The sequence below is a fragment of the Elephas maximus genome, chromosome 10 (assembly GCF_024166365.1).
Source record: "Elephas maximus indicus isolate mEleMax1 chromosome 10, mEleMax1 primary haplotype, whole genome shotgun sequence".
Taxonomy (NCBI): domain Eukaryota; kingdom Metazoa; phylum Chordata; class Mammalia; order Proboscidea; family Elephantidae; genus Elephas; species Elephas maximus.
Window position 1 is genome coordinate 24,516,296 of NC_064828.1, and position 14,282 is coordinate 24,530,577.

At 37.8% G+C, this 14,282-nt stretch overlaps 1 pseudogene; it reads left to right on the plus strand.

Annotated features, from left to right (window-relative positions):
* The first annotated feature begins 4,703 nt into the window (after window positions 1-4,703).
* LOC126084189 (olfactory receptor 4F3/4F16/4F29-like) lies at window positions 4,704-5,640 on the plus strand (annotated as a pseudogene).
* The last annotated feature ends 8,642 nt before the right edge of the window (window positions 5,641-14,282 follow it).

A 14,282-nucleotide genomic window follows, 5' to 3' on the forward strand; every position in this document is an offset into this window, starting at 1 on the left:
AATTTTATCTCCTAAACAAACTCTCCACCGCTAATTTTCGGTTCGTTATACTGTGGCGGCTTGTGTGTTTCTATGATGGTGAAAGCTATGCCACCAGTATTTCAAATATCAACCAGGTAACCCATGGTGAACAGGTTGCAGTGGTGCTTTCAGATGAAGAAGAAAGGCCTGGTGAACTACTTCTGAATATCATCCAATGAAAACCCTGGGATCACAACAAAATGTTGTCCAATATAGTGCTGGAAGATAAGCCCCCTAGGTTGGAATGCACTACACAACGAATCAGAATCAACTCCATGGCAACGGGGTTTTATCACTATTTTAAGGACCCTGGTGGCACAGTGGTTAAACACTTGGCTGCTAATTGAAAGATTGGCAGTTTGAACCCACCAGCTATTCTTCAGGAAAAGATGTGGCAGTTGACCACCTTAAAGATTTACAGTCTAGGAAGCCTTGTGGGAAAATTCCACTTTGTCCTATATTGTCAATATGAGTTGGAATCTGCTCAGGGGAAATGTGTTTTTTTCCATTATTTTAATGGCAATCTAATTTTAATACCTCAGAGGCTACCTTTATTATGCCTGCGTCATCATTTCCGTATGATTGAATCTTTTAACCAATTTTTGATGAATGTAACATTTTGATATGTCCCCCCTTCCCTCATTTTTTGTTCTTAGCTTTGTGTTAGCAGCTGAGTTTATAAGGAAGGATGATACACAGTTCCTTCCCTGAAGCCTATACATATAAAACTATAATGTTATGTGATAAGTACTGCACTGGGCATGAATAAAGTGCTATGAATAGGAACATAAAAGAAGAAGGTATGGATTCTTCTCATGGAGGCAAGTGGGAGTAGGGAAGGGAAATGTAAATATTATAGCATGTAATTTAACCAACTTGAAGAATGGATTTCATTTCTCTTCCAGAAAGAGAAGAGCTGCAGGTGGATGTGGTAGAAGGGGAGCTGGGGAAGAAGGACAAGTATGTTTAAAAGCATAGAGCCTGTGTAGTGTGCAGCATTTTCAGGTAATAAACAGGATTTTCTGGGTCATGTGATACAAGAAATGGAGTAAGGGAAATGTGGGAAAATATTTCAGAAAGAACCAGATTCCAAGCGGCTTTCAATGCTCTATTAGAAGCTTGCAGTCATGTAGAGGCAAAAAGGACCTGTTAAACTAATAACATTGTCTCAGATCTGTTTGTATGTGGACAGATGTTTGTTGGAACCAAAAAAGAGTAGGAGAGAATGGTGATGAGGCTTTGCAGTAGCCCTAATGAGGGCTGATGAGAGCAGGGACAGTGAGAAGAGAAAGGAGCAGGTACATGGCACATGCATTAAATTCAAAAAAGCATTGTGGCATGTATCAATGATTTAAAAATTTTAGAAAGTACTAAAAGAATATGACTGACACTGTGCACCTTAAATTCATATTTAACACATAAATATTTGTTTTTTGTTTTAATCAGAAATTTAAATTGTAGTAAATTATTACATATACACTGTCCCTATAAAAATTCCCTCTCTCCCTCTCCAAAGAAATTCCCTATTCTGAAGTCATTGAGTATCTTCCTATTGAAATTTGCGTATGTTTTCTGCATATATATATATATATATATATATATATATATATATATGTATATACATATATACACCAAACCAAATCCAGTGCCATCGAGTTGATTCTGACTCATAGCAACCCTACGGTATATATATATATCTCAATTCTTTTAAAAATTTACAAAAATTAAAAGTATTATTTTATAATTTGATATTTTCATATAATATTACCTTTTGAGATTTAGCCATAATTAGAAATGTAAATTGGGGTTCCTACTCAAATTACTTGCCAAATAATTCTTTTCATTCCATTAACACATGGTAACTTATTTATCTACTCCCTTATTGTGGACAGATAGGTTAATTTTATTACCACATACATTTCTGTGGAAGAATTAACTGGATTTGAAGACACACATTATTTCACATTCTCATAATAGTTCTATAAGACATTTCCATTTTACAGATATGAAAAAGGCTCAAAGATGAAATGTGTGTTACCCAACATCACTAAGCATTGGGTAGCAGAATGTGATACATGGTTTTTCCAATACTGAAGCCGATATTTGTTTCATTGTATACCGTGCACCTTCTTTAAAAATAATTGCTACATTGTAAGTATGAAAATAGAGATGAATTCAAAGAATGACACAATCACACATGAGTTTATCTTTAGTGTCAAACCACAGATGAGCCTATAGTCTCTGCATCCACATTGAGATGGATGGTAAGATCGGTATTCTGTGGTTCAAATGGTAGACTCAAGCTGGTTACTGAAGACCTGTTGGATATCCAGCACTCTTAGCACTCTAGAGGATACAAAGAAATATGATGGATGGAATAGTTCTATGATTTATTTGGATTAAAAATGAAACACTAGAAAGAAAACAACTTGAGTTGGAGTAGTTAAGAATGATTCCTTGAAGGAGGTGAAACTTGAATACAGGCCACATTGAGGAGACTTCCATGTGGTTAGCTGGAACTTCTTCAGAGATTTCAGTTCCTTCTGGAGGAATAAAGATTGACTGGAGCAGATCCAACTGGCATTTTCTGATATGAATCTGTTCAGAAGACCATTTGTTCCAAAAAGGAGCATTCACCCAAACAATTAGTATAAAACCAAATATTTCAGCAAGGTGCCAAGTTTCTGAGAAATAGGAAGGTAATTAATTAATTGAAAGACCGTTGGCAGGGATAGTTAATCACAGAGGCTTAACAGCTGTCATTGGTATGTCAATATATGACAGTCATTAGTGATAAAAGGGGCTTGTCTTTCTTGAACACTTTCTATCATCAACCTGTCACACGTTTTTATTTTGACCGAATTATAGGAGTATTATAAAAATCCCATTGCTGTTGAGTTGATTCCGACTCATAGTGAACCTGTAGGACAGAGTAGTACTACCCATAGGGTTTACCAGGAGCTGCTGGTGATTTCAAACTGCTGACCATTTGGTTAGCAGCCAAGCTCTTATCCACTATGCCACCAGTGTTTCCAAACAAACCCATTGCAGTTGAGTCAATTCCGACTCATAGCAATCCTATAGAATGAGTAGAACTGCCCCATAGGGTTTCCAAGTAGCAGCTGGATTTAGACTGCCTACATTTTGGTTAGAAGCTGAGCTCATAATCACTATATCACCAGGGCACCAGAAACTGGCTGGTGTATTATCTGGGTACCATACCCATTGTCCAGTCGATTCCCAGTCATAGCGACACTATACGGAGTAGAACTGCCCCATAGAGTTTCCAAGGAGCGCCTGGTGGATTCGAACTGCTGACCTTTTTGGTTAGCAAGTGTAGCTCTTAACCACTACACCACCAGGTTTTCCATTATCTGGGTATCATAGGTTAATGAAATAAAGGAGGAAATTGGGAAGACTATTGATCTTGTATAGGACCTTGGATGGCACAAGGGGTTCGTACTTGACTGCTGACCTAAAGGTTGGTGGCTTAAAGCCATCTACTGGCACTGCATAAGAAAGACCTGATGATCTGCCTCCAAAGAGATCATTGCCAAGAGAACCCTATGAAGCTGTTCTACTTTGTAACGCATGGGATTGCCACAAGTCAGAACCAATGTGAGGGCAATTGGTTTACTAATTTTGGAGCCAGTGGACCTGGGTTCTATTACTAGCTCTAACATTAAATAAATTAATGGTCCTGATCAAGTTACTTAACGTATTTCGGTATTTACTGTAAAGAATTGACTCACATAATTATGCGAGTTGGAAAGACCTACATTTGTAGGGCAGGCCCAAAGACTAGAAATACAGGCAGGATTTGATGCTATTGTCTTGAGGCAGAAATTCTTCTATGGGAAACTTCAGTTTCTTTTCTTATTGCCTTCTAATGATTGGATAAGACCCCACTCACATTATCAATGGTATTTGCCTTTATTCAAATTCAACTGATTGGTGATGATAAACACATCTACAAAATATCTCCATAGCAACAACAGGATTAGTGTTTCATTAAATACCTCGGTAGTATATCCTAGAAGTTTTGGAAACCTGGTAGCACAATGGTTAAGAGCTCGGATGCTAACCAAAAGGCCATCAGTTTGAATTCATCAGCTGCTCCTTAGAAACCCTATGGGACAGTTCTACTCTGTCCCATAGGGTCACTATGAGTCAGAATCGACTCAATGGCAACAGGTTATATCCTAGATGTTTTGGATATTACAGCTTTAAGTTATACATAAGGTTGCTATGGTCAGTGCCAACTCAATGCAACTAACAACAATAAAAAGATAGATAAAATGGCACAAGAAATTAACCATCACAGGTGTTAAATGCAGAGTCAACTTGGTGGAGAGCAGTGCCAACTTCTCTGTGTTATCACAAATTTAGGGTCCATGAGCATATTAGGACAGCTGTAATGCCAAAGTGTAGATGTCGTTGTTGTTAGGGGCCATCAGGTTGTTTCCAGTAGGGAACAACCCTATGTACAATAGAACAAAACACTGTTGAGTCCTGCACCATCCTCACAATTGTTGCTATGTTTGAGCCTATTGTTGCAGCCACTGTGGAGAAAAACTTTAATAATTTTGACTTACTTTTATACTTCTAGTTTATTGATATAATTCTCATAATTGATATTTCTTTCTATTCTCTTCTTTTAGGTAGCACTGCTCACAAAGCCAATGGATGGAGCAAATCACTCTGTGGTGTCAGAGTTTGTGTTCCTGGGACTCTCCAATTCCTGGGAGATCCAACTTGTCCTTTTTGTGCTCTCTTCCATGCTGTATGTGGCAAGCATGATGGGAAACTGCCTCATTATGCTCACGGTGACTTCTGACCCTCACTTGCACTCCCCCATGTACTTCCTGTTGGCCAATCTCTCCTTCATTGACATGGGTGTTTCATCTGTCACTTCCCCCAAGATGATTTATGACCTTTTCAGAAAGCACAGTCATCTCCTTTGATGGCTGCATTGCTCAGATCTTCTTCATCCATGTCATTGGTGGTGTGGAGATGGTGCTGCTTGTAGTCATGGCCTTTGACAGATATGTGGCCATTTGTAAGCCTCTCCACTACCTGACCATCATGAGCCCACGAATGTGCATTTTCTTCTTAGTGTCAGCCTGGATGATTGGCCTTATCCACTCTGTGGTTCAGTTGGCTTTTGTAGTAAACTTACCCTTCTGTGGCCCCAATGTGTTGGATAGCTTTTGCTGTGACCTTCCTAGGCTCATCAAACTGGCCTGCACAGACACCTACCGACTGGAGTTCATGGTCCTGGCCAACAGTGGATTCATCTCTGTGGGCTCCTTCTTCATACTGATGATTTCCTATATTGTCATCCTTCTCACTGTTCAGAAACACTCTTCAGCTGGTTTATCCAAGGCTCTCTCCACACTTTTGGCTCATATCACTGTGGTAGCTTTGTTCTTTGGTCCTTTGATATTGTTCTATACATGGCCATCTTCGTCCACATACCTGGATAAGTTTCTGGCCATCTTTGATGGAGTTCTCACCTCTTTCCTGAATCCTATCATTTACACATTCAGGAATCAAGAAATGAAGGTGGCAATGCAAAGAGCATGCAGACAGCTAGTGAGTTGTAGAAAGATCTCTTAAGTGATAGACTGTATTGTGAAGAGTCCTCATTGACTACCGATGTTCTATTCCTGATGGTCAAACTCAGAGAAGCTTCTCCTTGCTCTACATTGGGTTGATTATTTTGACACTGTTATTGAGACTTTTTCTTCTTTCACTGAGGAACAAGGGATATTCACTTCTGAAAAGAGAGAAGGAGTTATATACTAAGTATATATGAACCAAAGATGATGCTAATCCTGTACCCTAATTCCTAAGAAATAAGACCTGTAAGAAGTAATTCATGGAAATATAAAATAGGACAGGCTTCTTTGAGGACCTCAGAACTGGAAGACATCTCCCTCTCTTTCTCTTTTTTAAAACAGCAGTCTGTCTCACAGGCAGAAATTCCTGGCAGCACTTAATGGAGGATTTGCTAATAGAGATTTGAACTGAGTCCTTTTACTGTTATCTGTTGCTTGCCACACCCCACCCCCTCTTTGAGTCTGTTCCACGGCTGTGCAAGGAGAGTAGAACCATGAAGGGCTCACACACAGGAGTCCAATGAGTACATATCTGGTTGCAAATTATATGACGTGTTCTTGTAATACAAAGGAAAACTGGGAATAATCTTTAATTTTTTCCTCTTATGAACAGTTTGTTACTTAAATTCATTACATTTTAATTTTCATTTTCCTCTTCTTCCTCCTTCCTTAACCTGAGTTAGGAGGCTTTTCTTTCTATTTCCCTTCCCCCTTTCAGATTTCCTCTCCTTTCTTTCTTCCCATTCTCCCATTTGTTCTTCTTTCCTTTCCCTTCATTCTCTCTAACCTTTTTTTATTCCGGCCCTTTTTAACTTGCAGTGTTAGTTATCAACACTGTCTATTGGCAGTCTTTTTGTTCTAACAGACTTGTGTGTGTTGGTAACAAGCCCTCAGTTGCAGAGTGTGAGTGAGGCAAGAGTGGCTAAGTGGTAAGGGGAGAGTCATATAAAGCCCTGGCTTTCACACTTTTTGACAGTGACTCACAGTAAAGAATAAAGTATATTGTCTCCTTCCCTGCAAACATACACAACCTGAACAAAGTTTCATATAACAATATTTGTCTTTACGAAATTTTCTCTTCTTTTTTATTTTTCTTTTACTTTTCCTCTTTTCCTCACTTCTTAAAAACTCTGGTCACCACCCATTCAATTGGGCAAGTGCATAAATTATAACTTGCTTCTCTTTGCTTTATGGTGGGAAAAGAGACAAGAAATTTAGGACACATTCAGTTGCTAGCTTAGAGAAAATATATTTTTTGCACTAAATGACTGAGAGGCTCAGTAGGTAAGAGCAAGTGTGGAACATCGTGATAATTTCCCTGCGGGACATGCTTATGATGGAATGTTCTGTTTATCTCCACTAAGCAGCCCCTCTGCCTTCGCTATGGTCTAGTAAATCTCTCTGGTCTCTTCCTCCATTTTATTATTTTTCTGAATTTAGGGTCTGATCTTGTTATGTCAAATCAAAAGAGTTATGAGAAATGACTGGTCACTGGTATGAGATGGTATTGTAAGTATTATAGGTGTCTGAGAGCAAGAATCGGTGTAACAACTACGTATTAACTGAGTGACAATATAATAACTTAAACATAGAAGAAATTTTATCTCTTTTATAGGTAATTAACTATTTTATTTAAACAAGAAAAGCATACAGTCAGATAAAGCACAAAATATTATTTTTGTGAGCTCCAGAATCTCTGCTAACTAGGAAAATTGTACAGAAGGTAAAGAATAGTATCTATTGCCTCAAATTATGAGCAGAATAAATACACTGAGATAAACTTTTCATGCTATTATTACAGAGTGAACACCAAGTGCTGCTTTAATATGATTTTTGGCAGTAAAGCATTCCCAAGAATTTAATAAAATAAACCCTTCAAAGCTAAGTTGTGCAGAGTTTGCCAAATATTTAACACATTTCATTACTTCTTCTCAAATTCATTATTTGAAGCTATTATAAACCATAATTAGTTGACATCAAAATGATTCTGATTCATGGTGACCCCATGTGCATAAGAGCAGAACTGTACTTTATAGGGTTTTCAGTCATTAATTTTTCAGAAGTAGATTGCTAGGTCTTTCTTTTGAGGCACCTCTGGGTGAACTTGAACTACCAACCTTTTTTTGGCAGCCTAGTGCATTGACTGTTTGCACCACCCAGGGACTCTAAGCCAAGGCAAATAGAATTGTCTTTCTGAAAACCTTCTATAGCTTTCTATATCCATTCATTTTCTCTTTTACTGTCCACCTGCACATTCTGCAATAAGCAGACATTTTATCTTAGGATAAATCTACTCTTTTTTTCCTTTCATAAACAAAACAAGATCCTATTACCTTGCATAGTCAGTCATATTTCTTGGCTACTATTACTTCTCGTTTAGCCTCAATCACCTATATTAATTACGACTTTTAACTAAAAGTTAAAATTTTATGCAGAACTTGAAGGTTGGTGATTGAGAGTTGTCTGTCCTATATAATTATTTTAGTAGACCAGCAATACACATGAGCACTCAAAATATAACCCCCTAGAGCCAAACAAATCCTCTTTACACTTGCTTAAAGGCAGTAAATGTTATTCTTGAAGTGGTGAAAATGAATATAGTCACTAACATGATCCTTAGGTATAGATAGTCTATGTAGGTATAAGCAAAGGGCTACAAAGACATGTACACACACCACGATCAATGTTTCAATCTTATTTAAAAATTTTCCAATGAACATCCTCTAATTAGCCATATCTAACACTAAACCAAGGTTTTAAAATAACAAAGGATTTTGTTAAACATAACAAAGAAGTTATGATTAAGCGGACACCGTACTGAACTGTCAGAATTTTAATTCAAATTGATTGAAACCATACTTTTACATTTTTCAGTCTTAAATGCTTGTTTCATGCTCCATACTGATAAAATCAGGGAGAAGACATATAGCTATCTTATAAAAATTATTATCAAATTAGTCTGAATTGCTTAAAATTTTATTTGATTATGTGGATTTGAATTCTTTCGTATAAATGTTTCTGAGTTAGTGATTTGAATGAGAATTTTTGTTTTGGAAAAGTTAGCACATTTAAAATTTTAGAAGTTCAATTTTTTATTTTTTGGCAATTTGGGAATTATTAGGTTCATGTCAGCACTTAGTAATCTCTATAAACTAATCCTAAGACGACCCTTTTATTTTGAAGCTTTATATCTAATTTATTAGTATCTCCTTATTAGGAAAATATTTTATTCACATAATGAGAGGAAAAGGCTTTTCTATTACAGAAACACACTTCCAATTAAGCTCTTAGGTTCAGTTCTACAATTTCAGTTATAATTCAAAAGTAGACTCAGATTTTGAAAAAAAAATCAGAAATAGAGACAAATAAACAACAACTCACACCACAACTAAAAAAGTTCTTCTATTTCCAGAGGAAAAAAACATATTTTTACACAGAAAAATAGATAAAAGAGAGAAACAAAACTAAGAAACCAATTTCTCATCTGAAAGAAAATGTGTTCCATACATCCCAACAGAGATTGCCAAATGATCAGATCAAGAACCAAGTTTGCAATCTTTGCTGCCACTTATAAAGAATAAGGAGTGCTGGTGGCACAGTGGTTAAGCTCTAAGGCTGATAATCAAATGGTTGGTGGTTTAAATCCATCAGCTACTTCTTGGAAACCCTGTGAGGAAGTTCTACTCTGTCTTATAGGGTGGCTATGAATTTTTTTTTTTTTTTTTTTAATATAAGGAATAAGGTATTGGCTGTGTTCAAACTAGAATCAGAAACAAACTTGACCAAGAACCTGGAAAAAAACAAAACAAAACAACAAACAAAAACCCACAAACACCGCCCCCCAATACAGAAAAAATGAAAACAAAACAGAGATCAAAGAGTCAGTGAAGGTAAGGTTTTATTGCTACCTGGGATTCAATACAAGAACCAGGAGATGTGCCTGAGTTTAAACAACCCCATGTGGTACACCGCTTGGAAACCCAGTTTAATTGGCTCCAGAAGGTTAGTTCACTTTGGGTATTTTGATGGGTACTCCAAAACGGTCAAAGTATAATATTCAAAATTTAAAAACACAGTTCATACAGAAAGTAATAGTGTATTAATTACTTACTTCACTCACTCAGAGAACCAGCAAGATGATAAAAAAAAAAAAAGTTTTTTTTTTTTGGACAGAATAAATCTCTAAGACTAAATGCATCTCCCCAGGAATGCTCTTAAGACCTTTCGGTTTCACCAATTCTATGCATCTAACTTGTGTCAGAGTTTCATAATTTGTTGAAGCACAGTGGCCGCATCAGGTCTTTTAAGAGCCAAACCCAGAAGAGTCGGGTTGTTTCTTATTTGCAAAAATGCTTACCCACTGATTTATCAACCAAGACTCAAAAGACTTGTGAATTAAATAAATAGACATTTTTAAACTTCTAAAATATAGAGTTGGTCTATATTTTAAGACATTTAAGCTGTTTAAAATAAAGAAGCAGTATGAATAATAGCATCTTTACTGTTAATCAAAGAAGTCCAAATTAAAACCATTCTCTAGGCTGAAAAGCCTGTATGCTGTCTGGAAGATATATTATTTATAAGACCTGGGTTTGAAAGTTCCTCAGGTCTGTCTCATAATGAAAGATTGCATTTTAGGAACCTGGTCAGAGTCATGTGGCACTTATAGCAAGGGCATCACTAGGGTTGGTGTCAACCAGAGTGATAGCTCATGGTGTCACACCCACCCTTCCCTCCTACCCCATTGACTTCTTCCCTACCAGACCTTACAGAACCTTCAGCAGTATTCTTTGTAGCGGTCTCTCCTTTCTGTGTTCACTCAGTAATCTAATTTATCCTTAGCCCTAATTGGTAAGTATTGATAAAAACTGTATGTAGTTTCTTTTTTAAGATATACAGCTAAATAGTCCTATATGGAAGTCCTGTTTATAATAATAAATATATGAATGTGTTCTTTCTGTTGATCAACTAAACAGTTGTGGTCATGGGACTTCCCTATAGGACTATTTAGAAATAGTCATTAAAAATGAACTTGCAGTATTCAGGAGGTGGAGCCAAGATGGCAGAATAGACAGATGCTTCCAGCAAGCACTCTTTACAGCAAAGACCCAAAAAAAAAAAAGTGAAACGAGTATATTTGTGACAAGCTAAGAGCTCTGAGTATCAAAGGCAAGCTTAGACAATGAACTGAGGGGTGGGGGATGAAGAGACCCTTTAGAAATGGAGAGGAGTTACTGGACCTGAATAGTGGGGAGCCCTCAGGCACCATTCCCAGAGTGGCAGTGGCGGAGGCAGCGGTGGGCTGGTACTAGCATTGGGCAGCAGTTTCCTCAGGGAGAAGCAGCCAGCCACACAGCCTACTCACACCTCCAGAACCTGAGGAGAACAGCGCTCACAGCAAAAGCTAAGTACTTGCATATATTTTACAGCCCTCCCCACCCCCCACCAGCTGGCTTCAGCTGCTGAATCCCTGGGCCTGAGATAGACCCTCGTGAGCACCTAGAGCCATCCTCCTGGCCTTGGGGAAGGAAAAATTTTGCAACTGGGTGGAAAAGATAATTTGCTAGCTCCGTTAACCAGGGGAGCTCAGGACAGAAGTGGCTCCTGACCAGGAATAAACCACCCACGGACCTTGAGCACCTTTCCCTTCTGCATGGACCTGTGTGGGCCTATTTTGGGAGAAAAGGCCCTTGTTGGCAGACTCCAACCATTTTAGCTGTGCAGTGGAGAGGTGGGTGTTTGATGTTTGACATTGCCTTGCCTATTGAACAAGGTCCTCGCCTGCCCACATCAGGGACCTAAGCACTGGTAGCTCCACTCAGGTCACCCAGCCACCTGCAATAGAGGTCCAAAGATAACTGGTCCTTCCCAGGTCTTAGAACCAAAAATTTTGGGTGCCCATGGTCCCTCTGCAGAACCCACTCACCAGCTCTAGGCAACAGAGACACGTTTTCCTCAGAGAAACTTGGGGGTTGGTTCTCAGCCCCCTGCCTTGTTCAGAGGGTGACTCCCTACTGCAATCAGGTACCGGCATATATGCCAATCACCCCTGCCCCTCTAAGACTGGACGACAGAGCCTGTACACACACTTGATGATCAGCTACCTATAAACCTGAGCTGAATTCATACAAGAAAACTGAATGGACTCCTAGACTGATATACCTGATAACAGCTCTAGCCAGCTGGGGACAGGACACCAGAGCTCCAAAGGCAAAAATAATCAAGCTAGCTCACTCAAGCAACCCATGGGGGTATATCAAAACAAAACAAAGCAAGAAGCTATAACATGGTAACCAAGTATAACTAATACAATAACTTATACATGGCTCAGAGACAAGAGTCAATATCAAGTCACATAAAGAAATAGACCATGATCACCTCAATAGGCTCTCAAAACAAAAAATCCAGGGATCTTCTAGATGAAAGTGCATTCCTGGAATTACCAGATGCAGAATACAAAGTTTAATATACAGAACCCTTCGAGACATCAGGAAGTAAATGAGGCAATACACAGAACAAGTCAAGGAACACACAGATAAAGCAATTGAAGAAATTAGAAAGATTATTAAGGAACATAATGAAAAGTTTAATAAGCTTGAAAAATCCATAGACAGACAGCAATTAGAATTTCAGAAGATCAACAATAAAATTACAGAATTAAAAAACTCAGTAGAAAGTCAGAGGAGTGGAATTGAGCAAGTAGAAGCTAGAATTTCTGAACTCGAAGATAAATCACTTGGCACTAATATATTTGAAGAAAAATCACAGAAAAGAATTTAAAAAAATGATGAAACCTTAAGAATCATGTGGGACTCTATCAAGAGAAATAATCTATGAGTGTTTGGAGTGCCAGAATACGGAGGGATAACAGGAAACACAGAAAATTGTTGAAGATTTGTTGGCAGAAAACTTCCCTGATATGGTGAAAGATGAGAAGATATCTATCCAAGATGCTCATCGAACTCCACATAAGGTAGATGTTCGAAGAAAGTCACCAAGACATATTAAAATCAAGCTTGCCAAAACCAAAGATAAAGAGACAATTTTAAGAGCAGCAAGGGATAAAGGAAAGTCACCAACAAAGGGGAGCCGATAAGAATAAGCTCAGACTACTGGGCAGAAACCACACAGGCAAGAAGGCAATGGGATGACATATTTAACAAACTGAAGGAAAAAAATTGCCTGCCAAGAATCATATATCCATAAAAACTGGTATGAAGGTGAAATTAAGATATTTCCCGATAAACACAAGTTGAGGGAATTCGTAAAAACGAAACCAAACTACAAGAAATACTAAAGGGAGTTCTTTGGTGAGAAAATCAATAATATCAGGTATCAAGCCAAGACTGGAACACTGGGCAGAGGAACCAGAAGTCAGCCCAGACAGGGAAATCCAAGAAAACAAAGCAAGATTATAAAAAAAACCCAAAACACGGTGACAGCAAAGTTATTATACAAAATAAGATGACATTAAAATCATACAGAGGGAAAAAAATGTAATCATACACCTTCTGTATGGAAAGGAAGATACGGCAATACAAGGAAATAGAAGTTAGCTTTAAATTTAGAAAAAATTGGGGTAAATAATAAGGTAACCACAAAGGAGACAAACTATCCTACTCATCAAAATAAAACACAAGGGAAAAATACAGACTCAACAGAAACAAAATCAACAACACATATGAAGAAAGGACAATATATAAAGAAATGTACTCAGCACAAAAAATAAAGTGGGAAAAAGAAACTGCCAACAACACACAAAAAAAGACATCAAAATGATAGCACTAAATTCCTACCTATCCATAATTACCCTGAATGTAAATGGACTAAATGAACCAATAAAGAGACAGAGAGTGGCAGAAGGGATTAAAAAACAAGATTCATGTATATGCTGCCTACAAGAGACACACATTAGACTTAGAGGCACAAACAAACTAAAACTCAAAGGATGGGAAAAAATGTATCAAGCGAACAACAATCAAAAAAGATCAGGAGTGACAATATTAATTTCTGACAGACTTTAAAGTTAAATCCATCAGAAAGGATAAGGAAGGACACTATATAATGATTAAAGGGACAACACACCAAGAAGATATAACATATTAAATATTTATGCACCCAATGACAGGACTGCAAGATACATAAAATAAACTCTATCAGCACTGAAAAGTGAGATAGACAGCTCCACAATAACAGTAGGAGACTTCAACACACCACTTTCGGTGAAGGACAGGACATCCAGAAAGAAGCTCAATAAAGACAAGTAAGATCTAAAGGCCACAATCAACCAACTTGACCTCGTAGACATATACAGAACACTCCGCCCAACGGCAACCAAGTATACTTTCTTTTCAAGTCCGCGTGGAACGTTCTCTAGAGTAGACCACATATTAGGTCATAAAGCAAGCCTTAGCAGAATCCAAAACATTGAAATATTACAAAGCATCTTCTCTGACCATAAGGCCATAAAAGTAGAAATCAATAACAGGAAAAGTACGGAAAAAAAATCAAACACTTGGAAACTGAACAGTACCCTGCTCAAGAAAGACTGGATTATAAAAGACATTAAGGATGGAATAAAGGAATTCAGAGAATCCAATGAGAATGAAAACACTTCCTATCAGAACCTTTGGGACACAG